This window comes from Bos indicus x Bos taurus, chromosome 10 (assembly GCF_003369695.1).
Source record: "Bos indicus x Bos taurus breed Angus x Brahman F1 hybrid chromosome 10, Bos_hybrid_MaternalHap_v2.0, whole genome shotgun sequence".
NCBI classification, from domain to species: domain Eukaryota; kingdom Metazoa; phylum Chordata; class Mammalia; order Artiodactyla; family Bovidae; genus Bos; species Bos indicus x Bos taurus.
The window spans coordinates 61,815,667-61,837,680 of record NC_040085.1 but is presented as its reverse complement, the minus strand read 5'-3'; the positions used below and the strand labels follow the sequence as shown (position 1 = coordinate 61,837,680).

The following is a 22,014-nucleotide window of genomic DNA, read 5'->3' as shown; positions in this document are numbered from 1 at the left end:
AAGCCAACTTTTTCACTCTCCTCTTTCACTTTCATCAAGAGGCTCTTTAGTTCTTCTTAACTTTCTGCCATAATGGTGGTGTCATCTGCATATCTGAGGTTATTGATATTTCTCCTGGCAATCTTGATTCCAGCTTGTGCTTCATCCAGTCCGGCATTTTGCATGATGTACTATGCATATAAGTTAAATAAGCAGGGTGACAATATACAGGCTTGATGTACTCCTTTTCCTATTTGGAACCAGTCTGTGGTTCCATGTCCAGTTCCAACTGTTGCTTCCTGACCTGCATAGAGACTTCTCAAGAGGCAGGTCAGGTGATCTGGTATTCCCATCTCTTTCAGAATTTTCCAGAGTTTATTGTGATCCACACAGTCAAAGGCTTTGACATAGTCAATAAAGCAGAAATAGATGTTTATCTGGAACTCTCTTCCTTTTCCCATGATCCGACGGATGTTGGCAATTTGGTCTCTGGTTCCTCTGCCTTTTCTAAAACCAGCTTGGACATCTGAAAGTTCACATATTGCTGAAGCCTGGCTTGGAGAATTTTGAGCATTACTTTACTAGCGTGTGAGATGAGTGCAATTGTGCGGTAGTTTGAGCATTCTTTGGCATTGCCTTTCTTTGGGATTGGAATAAAAACTGACCTTTTCCAGTCCTGTGGCCACTGCTGAGTTTTCCAAATTGGCTGGCATATTGCATGCAGCACTTTCACAGCATCATCTTTTAGGATTTGAAAGAGCTCAACTGGAATTCTATCACCTCCACTAGCTTTGTTTATAGTGATGCTTCCTAAGGCCCACTTGACTTCACATTCCAGGATGTCTGGCTCTAGGTGAGTGATCACACCATCGTGATTATCTGGGTCATGAAGATCTTTTTTGTACAGTTCTTCTGCGTATTCTTGCCACCTCTTCTTAATATCTTCTGCTTCTGTTAGGTCCATACCATTTCTGTCCTTTACTGTGCCCATCTTTGCATGAAATGCTCCCTTGGTATCTCTGATTTTGTTGAAGAGATCTCTAGTAGTTCCCATTCTATTGTCTTCCTCTATTTCTCTGTTCTGATCACTGAGGAAGGCTTTCTCATCTCTCCTTGCTATTCTTTGGAACTCTGCATTCAAATGGGTGTATCTTTCCTTTTCTCCTTTGCTTTTAGCTTCTTTTCTTTTCACAGCTATTTGTAAGGCCTCCTCAGACAGCCATTTTGCTTTTTGGCATTTCTTTTTCTTGGGGATGGTCTTGATCCCTGTCTCCTGTACAATGTCATGAACCTTAGTCCATAGTTCTTCAGAAACTCTTATCAGATCTAGTCTCTTAAATCTATTTCTCATTTCCACTGTATAATCGTAAGGGATTTGATTTAGGTCATACCTGAATGGTCTACTGGTTTTCCCTACTTTTTTTCAATTTCAGTCTGAATTTGGCAATAAGGAGTTCAGGATCTGAGTTACAGTCAGCTCCCATTCTTGTTTTTGCTGACTGTATAGAGCTTCTCCATCTTGGGCTGCAAAGAATATAATCAATCTGATTTTGGTATTGACCATCTGGTGATGTCCATGTGTAGAATCCTCTCTTGTGTTGTTAGAAGAGGGTGTTTACTATGACCAGTGCATTCTCTTGGCAAAACTCTAGTAGTCTTTTCCCTGCTTCATTCTGTATTCCAGTTTTACATTATACCCATAGGTAGAAGCGTAATACAAAGCAGGGGGAAAGGTGCCAAGAAGGAACTGGGAATGAAATTCAGAGAAATACACGGAAAAGATGAAAGACAGAAAGATTTTTAAAGGAAGTAGTGGGGCGGGGGTGGCCAACTTAAAAGTGAAAGAAATGGGAAGGAGAAGTTGAGACAGAATTAATTTAACTCAAGATGATAGGAGGGGCTTCCCTGGTGGCTCAGAGTTTAAAGTGTCTGCCTGGAATGCAGGAGACCGGGATTTGATCCCTGGGTCGGGAAGATCCCCTGGAGAAGGAAATGGCAACCCACTCCAGTACTCTTGCCTGGAGAATCCCATGGAGGGAGGAGCCATGGAGGGAGGAGCCTGGTAGGCTACAGTCCATGAGGTGGCAAAGAGTCGGACAGGACTGAGCGACTTCACTTTCATTTTTCAAGATGACAGGAATCAGGTACCAACTCCATACTATCTAAGTAGCAATTCAACATACATTTGTTGAGTTATTAATAGAAAAACATGGAGACAAGCAGAGTCTCAGATTATGAGATGACAGCAAAAGTCACCAATGCTAATTTCTTCCATATTATCACATTCCCTTTGTAATATTAAGGACCTTTTAACTTAATCACACCTTAAACTTTAAAAGAACACAATTTTAATGTAATTAACAGCTAACGGCAGTAGAGATACCTCTGTCAAGTGAACCAAATTTTAAATAGACTTCCTCTAATTATACAACATGGGGCCAAATAGTTAATAAGTTTGCATTGGAAGAAATCACATAATGAAGGCAAATATATTTAAAGGCCAACATGAGGAAATTAATAATCAACTAAAACTTAAATACATTTTACTTATTTTCTTACTATTTATCACATGCAATTAACATTTTTGAGCAATTACTTTATGCTAGAACTTTAAGCATCTATTGTGAATATCTCATTTAATTCTCAAAACCTTATTATCATTCCCATTTTAAAAACAAGGAAAGTGAGGCACTGAGGTTAAGTAACTTATCTAAAGCCACAAAGCTCAAAGTAGTAACATATAGATGTGAATCTTAAGAAATGTGGCCCTATAGCCCAGGATCTTAACCTATACTCTAAACATAAAGCAGAAGTGTCTTATAACTTAAACACAAAGTTTTTAAACACAAAACGCCTTTGTGTTTAAGTTATAAGACACTTCTGCTTTATGTTTAGAGTATAGGTATGTATGTGTACATACATACATAGAACATCTCCTCTACAACTCTGTAAAACCCCTCTAGCTTCTACTCTGTTTTCCTCTTCCCATCTATGCTTATTCAAAGGGGATACTGTCACCATCCTTAGTCATCCACCACTTATTTACAGTCTAGTAGTACAATGAAGCACTAAAATGAAGTCAAGAGTCCTGACTTTTGGTCCCAATTCTGACTTGGTTTTAGGGGTCTCTTCTTACACAGAGCTAAAGTCCAAACTACTTACATGATCTTGGAAATGCCAAGACAAAATATTTAAGCGGTCCCAAGTTGGTGGTACCCATAGTGCATGTGACAAAAATGAATGCACATCTTCTTTGCTGGGTTGCTCCCTCAAGCCAGGAAGCTCAAGATTCCCAAATACTGTCATTCAGATAAGAGCCCATAACACAAAATGACAGAACACGAGATAAGCCACCATGAGCAAGAGGCAACAGAAATAAACTAAGGAATCACATCCCTAAAGATTTAAGATACCTGAATTAGTAGATATAGATTATAACCTACACACATAAAGTAACTAAGAGGAAACTGGGGAATGAGTAAAAAATAGAAACTATCAAAAGTAATTAGGTAGATATGAATCAATTAGGACTTCTACAAATAAGTTACAATCAAAATTTAAAATCCAATGGATAGGTTAACACAGGTGCAAGGAAACCAATTAAAATGACTATTTCAATAGGCTAAATAGATCTGATAGGGTGAATTAAGTCAATGGAGATTAGGGGATGGTGAAAGTTAGGAAGGAATCTAAGACAACACCAATGCTTCCAGCTTGGAAGAAATCTGTAAACTATGAAATCACATGTCAAGTTCAAGAATACAGGAGTAAGTTTTTGTCTGGGAGTTCTAGATATGATTTTGAGAAATATAAACTATAACCAGATACGGAAGGTTAGCAGTCAACTAAGTAGACAAAACTAGCAGTAAAAAGCCACAGCAGACTCTAAATCGGGAAACCAAAAGGAATGACTTTCTACAAAGTCCAATTGCCCCTCCTTTCTAGTATCAAACCCACAAAGTTTTGCCTTGTTCCTTTTATCAAATCTTCGCTTATCCCTCAAAACACAGCTCAAATCATTACAATGAAAGTATCTTTTCAACTACCATCTTCCACAACAGTCTATTAATTCACTTTGTATAGTTATTTTATCATCCATTAAGTGTAACACTGTTACACAATTTACATACAACTTATATACAGTACATGAGACAGGAACACACCTGACACATTTGAGCAAGAACAATAAAGACAAGTACAATGTACAAGAGGAAATGTAGTAAAAGATGAGGTTGAAGAGATCATTTGAAAGGGGCAGAGGACAAAGAATTGGAAGGACCATGGCTTAGAGAAAAAAATCACCAAGGGAATGAGGATAAACAGAGCCCAGGTCTCAAGACAGAGCCCCTGAACAATTGAGAATAAAATAAAAAGAAAATTAGGAGAATGTCACTCTGGTTGCTAAATGAATAAAATATATCAAGAAGGAGAGATGAATCAACTTTGTTAAATGGTGTTAGTAAATAAAGTACAATGAAAACTAGAAACTGACTACTGGATTTTAGCAACAGAGACATTAGTGGTAACTTGGACCAAAACAATAGAGTGGTGATCATCAAAACCTGACTGAAAAGAAGTGAAAAGTGAGAACTCCAGCAGATGAGACGACTCTGGAGATTTCCTATGAAGTAATAAAGAAAAGTGCAATGGAAGCTGGAGGGGAATATGAGGTTGGGAATTTGGTTTGTATAGGCAGAAGAAATTACAGCATGTTAATACACTGATCAAGATGATCCAGTAGAAGGGGAAAGTCTGATGAGGCAGGAGAGAGAGGGGTGAGGGACAACGTTTTCAAATGGCAAGAGGGAAAGAATTTGGTGTGCAACTCAAGAGACTGGCCTTAGACGGAAGCACAGACATCTAGGGAATATACAGGCACAGGCAAGGAGGTAGATCCAGTGTATAAGTCTGTGTAAATTATCCTCCTGATGCTACTATTTTCTTAATGAAATGGGAAAGTTATTAGTTCAGAGTAAGGGTAAAAAAGGGGGCACTGTCGGTCCTATAAAATACATTTTAATTATTATATGGCTAATATTTTATTTATAAATTTTGCTCACTTTATTCTCCACTTAAATTTAAAACCTGGAATGGAGAACACAAGATGTTTATCGGTACTGGACAAATAGATACACTGACTTTAAATGAATCTATGATCTAGCTGATTAAGTACCTCAGATCAGATCAGTCACTCAGTCGTGTCTGACTCTTTGCGACCCCATGAATCGCAGCACACCAGGCCTCCCTGTCTATCACCAACTCCCCGAGTTCACTCAGACTCACGTCCAACGAGTCAGTGATGCCATCCAGCCATCTCATCCTCTGTCGTCCCCTTCTCCTCTTGCCCCCAACCCCTCCCAGCATCAGAGTCTTTTCCAATGAGTCAACTCTTCGCATGAGGTTAAGTACCTATAGAGCATCCAAAACAGAGCATAGGACTTGCCCGGTGGTCCAGCGGTTAAGAATCCGCCTGCTAATGCAGGGAACGAACACAAGTTCAATCCCTGGCCCAGGAAGATTCCACATGCTATGGGGAAACTGAGGCTGGCACCACAACTACTGAAACCCACACGCCCTGGAACCCATGCTCCACAACAAGAGAGCGGCCAGAGAGGAGTCCAGCCCTGCGCAGCTAGAGCGAGCCAACGCGCAGCAACAGAGACCCAACAGAACCAAACAAAAGAGACACCACAACTTTAAAAACTAAAACAGGGTATAAAAACCGAACCTGAGTGTCAATGAGATCTACTCTTCCAGCTCAAGCACCATGCCTACAGATAGTTCTCCTCTTCCTAAAATCCTAGAGCATTTATTTTTATGTACATGTTCACAGAATTCTATGGGACAGGGCATAATAGTCTAGCAATTATAGAAACATAATATATTGCAGTGCAACGAAGATAAATGAAGAGAGAATAATAGAACTCAAAATCTAAAATAGATCCAAACTGATTTTTTTAATTTAGTTTATTGTAAATTATTTCAAATCAGTAGAGGAAAGGCTTGATCATTCAGATCAAATAAAGACATCCAGACAACTTAAAAAAATGTATAAAGTACTTCAAGAAAACACAAGAAAATAAGTGAATTCATCTTATATATTGCATAGCTGAAAAAGTTTAAAAGTTTACAAGTGTATTAAATCTACAATAAAATTTTTTTAAAACTTGATTCTACAAACCAATAAAAAAAAACAAATTAATCAATTCCTGAAAAGGCCATCAAAATACAAAAACTTATCTAAATTTCTATTCTCTAGTTTGTCACTACAACAAAATTATAACCGCCCCAGGGTCCATAATACAAGTATACAATTATCTTTTACAACAAGAGGAAAAGATTCAAACCAATCAAAAGATAAAATACTTTAACAAAGCAAACACTGAGTTGCCTAACATGGGAACTTCATTTACAACTTCCTAAAATTAACCTAACAGACTACACTGGAATCTTAAAGCTGAGGTGCAATTCCTCCTTGTATACTGCAACACATACTTATTTCTATGACTCACACCTTATTAACACATCCCTTAAATTATTTCAGCAATACCCAATCTAGAGTACTGCTACCCCAATCTGAAACAAATCCAACTAAAGCCAGAGATGAGTGATGAAATTCAATTTCTCCATTAGGTATCATGTCACAACACATGAAACTTCTATTGGTTCTCTTTTAACCATTCATTGTTTTCCCTTTAATACAAGACTAGATAAATCAGTTTGAACAGCTTCTCCAAAAAACTGAAATGGATCTGCATAGCTGGTAGCTTCTGAGAGTTATGCCAGTCCTTCAGATTTTTGCTTATCCATCAAGCCCCAACTAGTCCATTTTCTCAGGAAAAGACACTGTTCATTTTAAAACATATCCACAGGAAATAACCTGGTTAAGTTTATTCTGTAAAGAAAGCTAACTTAAGTTATACAAATTAAAAGCTTTACTACCAGAAACTTAATAATACATTTAAATAATTAGTATTTCAAATCAATACATAAAATCAGTTTCTAAAGATGATTATAAATCATCAAAATTGTTCAAAAAATTAACATTAGAACATGAAATTCATACCACTGATGTATCTGTAACACAGTTACACCATATACAGAAGACTTCCTTCCCCTAAAATCTACAGTCTTAACATCTACTTCACAAGATCTCTAGGTTGGAAGAGGCCATCTAAGTCAACTACATCCAGCTGAATGGTCAGTGATTTTATGCTTATTAGGAATAAACACCTCCCATAAGTTCCTTCTATAAAGACATTAGAATATTCTTCCTAGTTTTGATCCACAATCTTCCTCCCGTAACTTCTCCTTGTGGCCCTCTAACTGCCCTAAACCTCATCAACTGTGTCCAATTCCACTACCACAAGGCATTCCTAATAACTGATGCATGGTATTGATGAAATTTATCAACAAACAGAAAACATACTTCAAACCCTATCATCCTTTAGGAAAGTTTTGCCAGGGTGTTAAAGTGACAGCGTTTGTCACTCACTCACGTCTGACTCTGTGATGCCATGGACTATAACATGCCAGGCTCCTCTGTCCTGGAATTCTCCAGGCAAAAATCCTGGAGTGGGTAGCCATTCCCTTTTCCAGGGGATCTTACCAACCTAGGGATTGAAACCAGGTCTTCTGCACTGCAGACAGATTCTTTACCGTCTGAGCACCAGGGAAGTTAAAAAGTGTTAAGCTAAAGTTCATCGCCTTCGGTCACTCATCAATGAGGGTACTAAAATGATAAAATAATATATTTATTCTTGCCTATTTCCCAAAAAGACATAATACTTAATATCATTTCACAAACTAAACATGAAATGTAAATGACAAGATAAGAATGTCAAATACTATTCAAAAAACTCCAAGGGAACTATTGGAAAACTTCACTAGGAAACAAGAATGTTTACCTCTTGCCCAAAAACTGCCAAATAAATGTAATATAAAAAGCCCCAAATACGTGAGAAAATTTTACTATAATATCAGAGAGCCATTTCCAATCAATAAGTAAATCTATGATTTAATAAATAGCATCAGCATAAATGGTAGCCAATTTGGGGAAAAATTAAAGCCCCTAACTAAATTATTTATGGACCAAACTTTTAAAGGTTAAAAAATTAAACCATGAAAAATCAGAAGACAAATGTATTTCTTTTCATGTAAAATAATTTTGTTTGTAAAAGGTTTTTTCCCCCTATGTCTCATGTAATACTCAGAGCCATCAAGGAAAAAACGGAAAAAACTGACCCAGAAAACACTGTAAAGATTTTACAGAAAAAATAAGGGACTAAACTCAAAAAAGACAAAGGTCTGGTAGCCTTAACTTACAAACATCAGCAAAAATGTGAGAAAAAGATGAACACAAGACAGAAAGGTTAAAGGACACCTTTACAAGATTCCTAGAGGGGAAAAAGATATCCAACAAATATATATATATTTTATTGCAACCTCACTCATATTAAAGAAATGCAAATTAAAACAATGTTACCTTTTCCACCTTAAATTGGCAGGGAAGGAACATGTGGGAATGAGGGATTACCAAACAGGAATGAGGAAATTTTGGAGATGATGCATATGTACACCATCCTGATTGTGGTGATGGTTTCATCAGTGTACACATGTCAAAATTTATCATATTGTACACTTAAATACATGCAGTTCATTGTGTGTCAATTATACCTCTTATACCTCAATAAAACTGTATTTACAAAATTTGACGTGAACTAGGAAGTATGAAAACCAGTATTCTCAGGTAGTGCTAACTTGGTTATAACTAATGCAATCTCCTAGACAGATATAAGAATAATGCATACTCTTCAATAGAGAAAACTCCTTCTCTGGTAGTTTATTGTAATCACACAAATACAAAGACACACTAAAAAGAGTGTTCACTGTTAGTAAAGCAACTTTAAAATTAGAAAGAACCATATGTCCAACATTAGGGAAATGATTAAATAACCTTACAGTAGAGCTTCACATGTAAAGTGGCAAGACATTCAAAAATATCGTAAATAAACCAAGTATACATAAAAAGCAAGTTGCACAAGGCTCAGATGGTAAAGAATCTGCCTGAAATGCAGGAGACCCAGGTTTTGATCCCTGGGTGGGGAAGATCCCCTGGAGAAGGAAATGGCAACCCACTCCAGTATTCTTGCCTGGAGAATTCCACAGACGGAGGAGTCTGGTAGGCACAGTCCATAGGACACAACTGAGCGACTATCACTACTACATACAGAGAAAATTCCCTTTTAAGTAACACAGTCATGCCCACACATGCTTAGAGAGCTCCTGAAAGGACACAACAGAAGCCATTAACTCTATGGTGACTTCTGGGTACGTGTCTGGTAACTTTTCATCTTAAATCTTTCAGAATGTTTACATTGTTTCCGCTGTGCGTATATTATTTTCATAATATAATTTAAGCTTAAACTGAATTCACTGTATTTTTAAATTATAAATTAAACCATGATTTTAAAGCTAATTTAAGGACTCTATTTCTTAAATTGGAAGTGAAAACTCTTTCAATTAAACGTTACAGAAGTTGCTTTGAAATAGACATGTTTTCTGGAAATTAAGGGAAATCCTGGGAGAGAGGAAATATGATATAGGAACTGAAAGTATTAATGGCCACTCAAGATTATCACAGGAAACACAAGGCTATAAGTTGGGGAAGTAGAAATGAGACAGGTACATAAAACTGGGACTTTTTAAGGGGTCCAAGTCAGCAAATGGCAACCCTCTCCAGTATTTTTGCCTGGAAAATCCCATGGAGAGAGGAGCCTGGTGGGCTCCCAATAGTCCACAGAGTCCCAAAGAGTCAGACACAACTGAGTGACTATATACATTATACACTCCAAGTCAGCAAAGGGTAAACTAAAGGAAAAGAAATGTCCATACTTCACACAAGGAAAAGAGAGAGCTTGCCTCCTTCGCCTACCACCCAACGGTTACACAAAAAGCTTTCATTAAGACTTTATAAGAGATGGGGCTTCCCTGGTGGTTCAGTGGTCAGGAAGCCACCTTCTAAGGCAGGGAACACAGGTTCAATCTCTGATGGGGAACTAAGGCCCTACACGTCACGGGGCAACTAAACCCTCACATCACCACTAGTGAGCCCTCAGGCCACAGCCGGAGAGCCCACACGCCACAACTACAGAGCCCACGAACTCTGGAACCCTCATGCCACAACTAGACCGCTGCACTCTACAGCCCATGTGCCACAACTAGAGAGAAGCCCAAAAGCTGCAATAAAGAGCCCACATAAGGAAAAAAAGACCCACGTGTCACAAGAAGGACTCAACACAGACAAAAACAAACATGTTTTTTTTTTAATCAAATTAAAAAAAAAAGATTTTATAGAACAGCCAAAATGGTGGAGTAGAAAGACCCTAAATTCACCTACCCTCATGAGCACACCAAATTCACAACTACTTGTAGAACAACCATCAATGAAAAAAACTGGAAACTACCCACAAAGATTTTCTATAACTAAAGACGTAAGGGCTTCTTCCCTGGTGGCTCAGACTGTAAAGAATCTGCTGCCAATACAGGAGACCCGGGTTTGATCCCTGGGTCAGGAAGATCCCCTGTAAAAAGGAATGGCTACCCACTCCAGTATTCTTTTCTGGAAAATTCCATGGACAGAGGAGCCTGGTGGGCTCCAGTCCAAAGGCACAGAGAAGGAACTACAGCGAGATCGGTAGGAGGAGCGGAGTTATGATACAATCAAATCCCATAATGTTCTGGGTGGGCAACCCACAAACTGGAAAATAACTGTATTGCAAAGGTTCTCCCAGAGGCGTTAAGAGTTCTTAGCCCCATGTCAAGGTTCTGGCAGTAGGTAGATGAGCCATCCAGAGGCCTTGGCTTTGAAGACCAATAGAGCTTAACTGCAGGAGCCCCCTGGGACTGGAGGAAACTAAAAACTTCATTCTTAAAGGCTGCACACAAAATCTCATGTGCACCAGGATCCAGGGCAAAAGCAGAGTTGATGGGAGCTAGGCTCAGACCCACCTGTCAGTCTTAGAGAGTCTATGAGAGAGGCAGGGGGCAGCTTCAGGGGGAGGTGAGGGGAGCGTATCTAAGAAAAAGAATCAGACTTTAAACCTATGGTAACAGTGCTATAGCTTTATAGAAGCCCTAAGCCTGGAGAGGAAAAAGGGCAAAAATCCAGCCTCACAGCAAATTTGAAATTAAAAATAATCCCTTAATATCAAATATCAAGCCAGTATTCACATCTCCCCAACTGCTGTGTAAATATTTTTTCAGTTATTCTGTATTGAATGATGTTTATTTCTTGTCTCCTTTCATTTGTCATCCCTTTATCTATTATTCAGTTTCTTGTAATCCGAGAATTTGGGGTTGGAAAAACCAGGTAGTTTTCTTGTAGAGATTCTCAGTATGAATTTTGTCGATGGAATCCCCACAGTGCTAACAAGTTTTTGTTTTTGTCTTTTCTATTTCCTATAAATTGGTAGTTAAATTTAAAGGCTAGATCAGATTTAGGAGTATGACCTCAGTGCAAGACTAAGGCACAGACAGCGTGGCACATTTCCAAAAGTTTATTTATTTGGCTGCACCAGGTCTTAGTTGTGGCATCCGGGAACTTCATTCTTTTTGTTAAGCATGTGGGGTCTTTAGTTACAGCAAGAGAACTCTTAGTTGTGGCACATGGGATCTAGCTCCCTGACCAGGGATAGAACCTGGGTCCCTTGCGTTGGGAGCTCAGAATCTCAGCCACTGGAACACCAGGGAAGTCCCTCAATGTCTCCATGATGTTACCAACTACTGGAGATCTTTGCCTAGACATTATTCATTAGGAGATGCAAAATGGTGATATTCTAAGTCTATCCCCTCTTTCTTTCTTACCTAGAATACATCTACAGAAAAAAACTTCTCTTATGACCTATTTGGCTACCCTGAGATACAATTCATATAAGAAAAGTAGGATAAATGCTTATTTTTCTTTACTTACCAAAATTGTTAAAATAATGTTAGCCCAACAGCAACTTTTTTTAAATTTTTAGCATTACGAACTTGAAGATTAAACATACAATTGACTAGCTTCAATTCATTAGTTATTGTCTTTACTGATGTTCAAATTGTCCCTTTTTAATTTTAGTTTTTACATTGAAGTATAACTGAATTACAATGTTGTGTTAATTACTGCTGTACAGCAAAGTGACTCAATATATATACACATTCTCTTTCATATTCTTAGATTCCATATGGGCTATCAGAAGATACTGAACATAGCTTCCTGCACTATGCAGTAGGACCTTGTTGTTTATCCATTCCATACACATCAGTCCATAGCTTCTAATCCCAAACTCCCAATATGATGGCTTAATGCCATCAAACCCTCTCCCAGCCCTCCCGCGTGTGTGTGTGTGTGTGTGTGTGTGTGTGTATTAGCTGTGTCCGACTCTTTGTGACCCCATGGACTATAGCCCTCCAGGCTCCTCTGTCCATGGGATTCTCCAGGCAAGAATACTGGACTGGGTTGCCATTCCCTTCTCCAGGGGATCTTTCCAATCCAGGGATTAAACTTGGGTCTCCCACACTGCAGGCAGATTCTTTACCCTCTGAGCCACCAGGGAAGTCCCTCCCCCTTGGAAACCACCAATCTACTCTCTGCGTCCCTGATTCTGTTTCTATTTCATAGATAGGTTCATTTGTGTCATATTTCAGATTCCACATGTAAGCTACTTCACTTAGTATTAAGACAGTCTCTCGTTGCATCCATGTTGCTGCAAATGGCATTAATGCATTCTGTTTTATGGCTGAGTAGTACTCTACTATATATATGTACCACATCTTCTTTATCCATTCTTCTGTTGGTGGACATTTAGATTGTTTCCATGCCTTAGCTGTTGTGAATACTGCTGCTATGAGCATACAGGTGCATGTATCTTCTTGAATTATAAGTTTGCCTGGATAGGCCCAGAAGGGGGACTGCTGGGTCACACGGTAATCCTATTTTCAGTTTTCTGAGGAACCTCCATATTCTTTTCCACAGTGCCTGCAGTAACTTACATTCCCACCAACAGTGTAAGAGGATTTCCTTTCCTCTAGAAATTTTTTAATAATTATATAAAATATATACATGGTTCCAGAATCAAGTATGAAGCAAAAGGGAAATTCAGAGCATAAACTGTACCCCTGTGCTCTTCTTAGGCTTCCCTCGTGGCTCAGATGGTAAAGAATTTGCCTGCAATGCAGGAGACTCAGGTTTGATCCCTGGCTTGGGAAGATTCCCTGGAGAAGGAAATGGCAACCCACTCTAGTATTCTTGCCTGGAGAATCCCACAGACAGAGGAGCCTACCAGCCTACAGTCCATGGGGTCACAAAGAGTTGGACACAACTGAGCTGCTTGCTTTGACCCATAGATTTTTCTGTGCTCTTCTACTCTATATTCCTCTCCATTATAGGAAACTGTTGTTTTAGATTTCATTCAATACTCCCCTAAACATGAGATCTCTCTACACATACACACACACCCTTACCTCCCTCTTTCTCAGTATATGATTTCATCTTAGAAACACTTCTATCCACCTTGCTTTCTCTTTTTAACTGTTTCAGAACAAACCTAGCTTGCAACTAGATGAAGAGTAAGCCAGGTAGAAACAGTTAAAAAAATAATAATTTTGAGGTGGGGGATGGAAAAAAGGTTTAAAAAAAAAAAAAAAAAACTCCACTCAAAATGTACTCAATAAATAAATAAACCAAAACACAGGAAGAAATTTAATAATGTGGGGAGGAAAAAAAAATCAATAAAAACATGAATTCACACCAGATGGTATTAGTTTATGTAACAGTCTGACAAAGATTTTTAAATTTGAGCATGTTGAAGCTGTCAGAGTGATAAAGGAATCTTTTTACAAAATAGCAAAAAGATTATAAAACAAAAACTGAGACAAATGAAACAGGCAGGTGTATATGAAAAAGCAACTCCAAATCTAAGAACTGAAAATTGTAAATACTGCCATGTAGGCTCAACAGACAGAATAAACTCTAAACGGACAGAAGCAGAAGAAAAACATAAATTGCTACCCTAGTACAAGGCATAGAAAAATAAACAGAAAAAAAACTGAAAGAACAATTAAAATACACAGAAGATAAACTAACAGACTCTAACATAGGTCAACCAAAAGAGAAGAAACTTGAGAAGTAATTGAAGTAAGTAAGAAGTAAGAGAAGTAAGAAGTAAGAGAAGTAATGGGAGTTATTAACATATTTAAAGAGCCGAGAATGTTCCAAAACTGAGAAAGATATGAATCCTCAGATTGTATGTATACTCCGAGCTGGATACAGAGAAATAGGTCTACATTCACAGTGCATTACAATATAACCATAAAATATCAAGCACAAACAGTTGCAACTTTAAGAAAATAACTAACCAGACTACTTCACAACAAATGTCCTTAATAACTTCAGAAAACCACATGCAAACAATGGTATCACTGAAATGTTTACAAATTTTTAACTTCATATGGGGGTTGGGGGAGAGTGAAGACTTCAAAGTTTACTAGACAACCATTCATACCTTAATGCTCTTACATAATATTCACCTATGACTCTAAAAGCAAGGTGTGGACAGCACATAATACTAATAACTCAAAGATTTATTTCAAAAGTATCTACTAAATTCACATATTTTACTACTTAAAAAAACAAACTGAAATGCAAAGCAGTGGAATTTTGGAGAAAATACACCAGCAGCACAAAAGGGAAAAAACAAGAATCAACTCCTGAGAAAGAATTATGAAATGTAACATTAAACTTCCTAGGACAACATGCAAGAATATCTTTACAACCTTGAGGTAGAAAAGGATTTCTTAAACAAGACACAAAGTATAAAACACAAATCCTGAGAAATTCTACTAAATTAAAAGGTTTAACATTTATTAACAAAGAAACCATAAGAGAATGAAAAATACAAACCACAAAGTGGGAAAAGACATTTGCGATGTGTGATAAGCAAAAAATTAGTATTCTGAACATAAAAGAACTCCTATCAAAGAGAAAAACAAGGACTTTCCCTAAGTTCAGTTCAGTTCAGTCATGTCCGACTCCTTGCGACCCCATGGACCGCAGCACACCAGGCCTCCCTGTCCATCACCAACTCCCGGAGTTTACTCAAACTCATGTCCATGGAGCCGGTGATGCCATCCAACCATCTGATCCTCTGTCATCCCCTTCTCATGCCTTCAATCTTTCCCAGCATCAGGGTCTTTTCAAATAAGCCAGCTCTTCACATCAGGTGGCCAAAGTACTGGAGTTTCAGCTTCAACACCAGTCCTTTCAATGAACACCCAGGACTGATCTCATTTAGGATGGACTGGTTGGATCTCCTTGCAGTCCAAGGGACTCTCAAGAGTCTTCTCCAATACCACAGTTCAAAATAATCAATTCTTTGGTGTTCACCTTTCTTTATAGTCCAACTCTCACATCCATACATGACCACAGGAAAAACCATAGCCTTGACTAGACGGACCTTTGTTGGCAAAATAATGTCTCTGCTTTTCAATATGCTGTCTAGGTCAGTCATAACTTTCTTCCAAGGAGTAAGCGTCTTTTAATTTCATGGCTGCAGTCACCATCTGCAGTGATTTTGGAGCACAGAATAATAAAGCCAGCCACTGTTTCCACTGTTTCCCCATCTATTTGCCATCAAGTGATGGGACTGGATGCCATGATCTTAGATTTCTGAATGTTGAGCTTTAAGCCAACTTTTTCACTCTCCACTTTCAATTTCATCAAGAGGCTCTTTAATATCTTCATTTCCTGCCATAAGGGTGGTGTCATCTACATATCTGAGGTTATTGATATTTCTCCTGGCAATCTTTATTTCCAGATTGTGCTTCATCCAGCCCAGGGTTTCTCATGATGTACTCTGCACAGAAGTTAAATAAGCAGGGTGACAATATACAGCCTTGACGAACTCCTTTCCAGATTTGGAACCAGTCTGTTGTTCCATGTCCAGTTCTAACTGTTGCTTCCTGACCTGCATACAGGTTTCTCAAGAGGCAGGTCCGGTGGTCTGGTATTCCCATCTCTTTCAGAATTTTCCACAGTTTATTGTGATCCACACAGTCAAAGGCTTTGGCATAGTCAATACAGCAGAAATAGATGTTTTTCTGGAACTCTCTTGCTTTTTCCATGATCCAGCAGATGTTGGCAATTTGATCTCTGGTTGCTCTGCCTTTTCTAAAACCAGCTTGAACATCTGGACATTTACGGTTCACGTATTGCTGAAGCCTGGCTTGGAGAATTTTGAGCATTACTTTGGTAGCAGGTGAGATGAGTGCAATTGTGTGGTAGTTTGAGCATTCTTTGGCATTGCCTTTCTTTGGGATTGGAATGAAAACTGACCTTTTCCAGTCCTGTGGCCACTGCTGAGTTTTCCAAATTGGCTGGCATATTGCATGCAGCACTTTCACAGCATCATCTTTTAGGATTTAAAAGAGCTCAACTGGAATTCCATCACCTCTACTAGCTTTGTTCATAGTGATGCTTCCTAAGGCCCACTTGACTTTGCAGGATGTCTGGCCCTAGGTGAGTGATCACACCATCATGATTATCTGGGTCGTGAAGATCTTTTTTGTACAGTTCTTCTGCGTATTCTTGTCACCTCTTCTTAATATCTTCTGCTTCTGTTAGGTCCATACCATTTCTGTCCTTTATTGTGCTCATCTTTGCATGAAATGTTCCCTTGGTACCTGGGATTTTCTTGAAGAGATCTCTAGTCATTCCCATTCTATTGTTTTCCTCTATTTCTCTGCACTGATCACTGAGGAAGGCTTTCTTACCTCTCCTTGCTATTCTTTGAAACTCTGCATTCAAATGGGTATATCTTTCCTTTTCTCCTTTGCTTTTCACTTCTCTTCTTTCCACAGCTATTTGTAAGGCCTCCTCAGATAGCCATTTTGCTTTTTGGCATTTCTTTTTCTTGGGGATGGTCTTGATCCCTGTCTCCTGTCCAATGTCACAAACCTCCGTCCACAGTTCATCAGGCACTCTATCAGATCTAGTCCCTTAAATCTATTTCTCACTTCCACTGTATAATCGTAACGGATTTGATTTAGGTCATATGTGAATGGTCTAGTGGTTTTCCCTACTTTCTTCAATTTCAGTCTGAATTTGGCAATAAGGATTTCATGATCTGAGCCACAGTCAGCTCCCGGTCTTGTTTTTGATGACTGTATAGACCTAGTAGGCAGGAATCTGCCAGCCAACGCAGGGGACAAAGGTTCAATCCCTGGACCGAGGAGATCCACATGTCACAGAGCAGCTAAGCCTGTGCACCTCAACTCCTGAGCCCTTGCTCTAGAGCATGCGACCCACAACTACTCGAGCCCGTGCGCCTGTGCACTGCAACAAGAGAAACCAGCACAAGGAGGAGCCAACGCACCTCAACCAAGAGTAGGCCCTGCTCCCCACAACTAGAGAAAGCCCATGCACAGCAACGAAGACCCAGCACAACCAAAAATTATTTTTAAAAAATAAAGAAAAAAAACCCAACAGTCATTTCTGAGAAAAGGAAACAAAAATGGCCAGCAAATTTTGGAAAATATATCTCCACTCATAAGCAAAAATGCAAAACCCACAAGATATCAATTCATGCCCAACCGGCTGTCTAACTTTATTATTTACCATTATTATGTAAGGTAGACCCTTAAACAACACCGGAGTGCAATGTAAGGGTCTGATTCACAGATTTTCTTCAATAGTAACTACCTCAGTACAACACAACAGATGCCCAACCACGGTTTGAGAGAAACAAGGGATATGGAGGGCCAATTATAAATTATAGGATGAATTTTGACTGCACAGAGGGTCAACGTCCCTAACCCCCCAAGATGGTCAAGGGTCAACTATATAGGCAAGAATGTGGAGAATAAACTGGTACTACAATTATACCTAAAAACAACTCAGCACTACCTAAAGCTGAAAATGAACCTCTCCTACAATTCAGCAGTTCCACTCCAAGCGCGATATAAGGTCCAAAACAATTCATTCAAACTGCTAATCTCAACACATTAGTAGGTAACAAAAATCAACTTAGTAGGTCTTGATTAGCAATTGTACTTTTAATGAAACAAATTAGCAACACATAGCGGAGAAGGCGACGGCGCCCCACTCCAGTACTCTTGCCTGGAGAATCCCATGGACAGAGGAACCTGGTGGGCTGCATTCCATGGGGTCGCGAAGAGTCAGACACGACTTCACTTTCACTTTTCCCTTTCACGCATTGGAGAAGGAAATGGCAGCCCACTCCAGTGTTCTTGCCTGGAGAATCCCAGGGATGGGGGAGCCTGGTGGGCTGCCGTCTATGGGGTCGCACAGAGTCGGACATGACTGAAACGACTTAGCAGCAGCAGCAGCAACACATAGGGTTTTCCCCCCAAGAAATTTAGTTATATATGTTTATATCTGATAATGTATTGAGTCTCATAATGTGAAAGTTATTTCTTATTTTAAGTAAGAACAAAAAAATTTTTTAAAACACCACCTAGAGACAGTATAGATGCAAGTGCACCAACAGAGCCATACAAGGTATTCATAACAGCATTGTTTATAATAGTAAAAGAAGACTGGAAACTACCCAAATGTCCATCAACAGATAATAAATTAGAAAATATACATACAATGAAATTCCATGTAGAAGTGAAAGTGAATGAATCAAAGTTATATATAACATGGAAGAAAAATATTAGGACAATAAAGTTGAGGGGAAAAAGGAAGTTGCAAATAAACTCATACAGAAGGATCCCACTTATAGTGTTTAGGAAAAAAAAAATACAAAAAAGGATTATACACCACAGTAACTGAAACTATACCCAGAAATGAAAATACCAAATTATACGAGAAGCTTGAGAAATTCACTTCACAGAAATCACGTTCAGCCACCTGAGACATCCAGGTTATGAAAACTATGTAAAATAATTATAGAACACATTTCAAATAAGCATGATTTCCCAATAAAGTAAACAAGTACAGTCCAGAAGCACATAAATTCAACCGGTGTGTGGATTTTTAAAATTTAAGGAAACAAGTGTTCAACAACACAGCATTCAGAACATTGAGGAGCTTTCAATGTAGCTTGTTCAAATTTATTTCAAAGATAAATAGATCTAGACATATGCAATCACTAAATAATTTATGTACATATTTCACTTAGAAAACTTACATTACTGATCAATTAAGATTAACTGCTACTAAGCAGAGAAGTATTTTTGCTGAAATTCGCATATTAAATTTTATTTTCCATCCCCCTCCCAAGAGTCAACTTGAAACCCTTATTCTTGAAGTCTCACTTTACATGGCATTCCATGTAAATCAACTAGTCATGCTAATGGAGGAGGAGGATGGCACAAATGACAAGGAAAGCAGAAGGCTCAATGAGTCCCAATCGTTTGCAAACACCAGACAACTGATTCACTCATTTTCAATGCATGAAGCAGGCCACCAAGAGCAGGTGCTCTGGGACAACCCAGAGGGTTAAGGTGGGGAGGGAGGTTGAATAGGGAGTTCAGGATGGGGGGAACACATGTTTACCTATGGCTGATTCACGTTGATGTATGGCAAAAAACCATCACAGTATTGAAAAGTATTTAACCTCCAATTAAAATAAGTTAATTTTTAAAAAAATTAAATCTGGCGAGCAGTACCTAAGTACCAAAAACACAGTTCGCAGTGGTGAACAAGACAAAGTTTCTGCCACATAATGCTTATATTCTTACAGGTGAAACAGATATCAAACAAATAAATAAATAAGCATAAATTATCAGTTCAGTTCAGTTGCTCAGTCGTGTCCAACTCTTTGCGACCCCATGCACCGCAGCACGCCAGGCCTCCCTGACCATCACCAACTCCCAGAGCTTACTCAAACTCATGTCCGTCAAGTTGGTGATGCCATCCAACCATCTCATCCTCTATCGTCCCCTTCTCCTCCTGTCTTCAATCTTTCCCAGCCATCAGGGTCTTTTCAAATGAGTCAGTTTTTCGCATCAGGTGGACAAAGTATTGGAGTTTCAGCTTTAGCATCAGTCCTTCCAATGAATATTCAGGAATGATTTCCTTTAGGGTTGATTGGTTGGATGTCCTTGCAGTCCAAGGGACTCTCAAGAGTCTTCTCCGACACCACAGTTCAAAAGCGTCAACTCTTGGGCACTCAGCTTTCATTATAGTCCAACTCTCACATCCATACATGACTACTAGAAAAACCATAGCTTTGACTAGATGGACTTTCGTTGGCAAAGTAATGTCTCTGCTTTTTAATATGCTGTCTAGGTTGGTCACAGCTTTATGATGTTAGGTAATAACTGATAATGCAATGAAGAAAAATGTAAAGCTCAGACAAAGAGGACATGTATTTTGATGATCAGGGTTGGCCTTTCCGAAATAACCACTGAGCAATGCCTACAAGATCACATGGCAGTAACTTATAATGCACATACATACGAATTAAGACTGAAAAAATTTCTTATAAATTAAAAAGATAATAGTCTACCTACTGCTTTCTATATAAAATATTTTATAGCATTTGGTTTTAAGTAGCTTTTACTATTTTCTCTCCTTGGAAAACTTTAGGTCCTCAAATTTAAGTCACTAGCTTTCAGAGTTAATCCTCTAGCTCCATGGGAAAGAAATCTTTATAACCTTAATGAAATTTTATAATACCTAACAAAAGACAACTGCACATGAACAGTGCTTCTTTTTTTTCCAGAAAACATTCTTATAAAACAGCTCAATGGATGAGAATGGGCTCTAGAGTCAGAATATCTAGTTCAAATTCCAGTTCCTCCTTTTCTTTGCTTTATGTCTTTGGACAATTACTTAACCTGCCTCCACTGTTTCCATCAAATACCATCTCTCTCATAAGGCTGTGGAGAGGAGTCAATATGATACTATACATAAAGTATTTACAAAGTCTTAAACAGCAAATAAGCACCCTAATGTTAGCTATCACTTATGTAGCAACTACTAAGATAAAATAAGCAAGGCAAATGAGTCTTGGGCAGGTAAATCTACACATACAGTAAGTGGTTTTAAGAAGCAAAGCCAAGTTCTTCGGACTCCCTAGCACCCACACTTTATCCACTTACACCACACGCTACACAATTAAAGAACTGAACAATAAGAAACTTGCATGCTGCTGCTGCTGCTACTAAGTCGCTTCAGTCGTGTCCAACTCTGTGTGACACCATAGACGGCAGCTCACCAGGCTCCGCCGTCCCTGGGATACTCCAGGCAAGAACACTGGAGTGGGCTGTCATTCCCTTTTCCAAAGCATGAAAGTGAAAAGTGAAAGTGAAGTCGCTCAGTCGTGTCCGACCCTCAGCGACCCCATGGACTGCAGCCTACCAGGCTCCTCCGTCCATGGGATTCTCCAGACAAGAAACTTGCACAGAAGTTTAGTTAATAAGGTCTAAGACCTACAGGTCTCCTAGTTACTACTGACTTTCAGACCAGACTGTTTCCTTGGCAACTTAAGTGACTCATGTATAAGAATAAATAATAATCATCACACATTTTCCAGTGAGAATGTAGCACATCATCAAGGCTCTTGATATACAATGTAATTACTAAAAATCATATAAGTTCTGATAAGCAATTGCAGATGTCACTGAGAATCAAAATAAAGAAATGTGGATAAATGACATTCTCCACTAGTAATGGTAGACAGCTAGGATCCTGTGAGAACTATTCAATATAGAAGCTATCTTAAAGAACCTCTCACTGAATTAAACGACATTTGTCCCCTTGGTTAAAAATACAGGGGCTGGTGTCTACAGAAAGCTAAATGTTCTGGCTAACACCTACTCACTTATATATTTTATTTCTATAAATCAATTAAATGACAGAATAAAGATCAAGCTTTCATTTCTACAAAACTAAGTTAAATCCTTTGGAAGGTCTTAATAAGGATTGGAAAAACCCAGAATGATTTTGAAGTTTGAAAGTTTCATTTTACTTTTTAAAGAAAGAATACTAGAAATCATAGATAATGCTCTTAGGGTATGAGGCATAGC

General features: G+C 38.7%; 1 protein-coding gene across 13 annotated transcripts in view; it reads right to left on the bottom strand.

Annotated features, from left to right (window-relative positions):
- The window catches only part of KTN1 (kinectin 1), a 112,913-nt gene that overhangs the window by 86,061 nt on the left and 4,838 nt on the right, over positions 1–22,014 (bottom strand). The window lies entirely within an intron of this gene.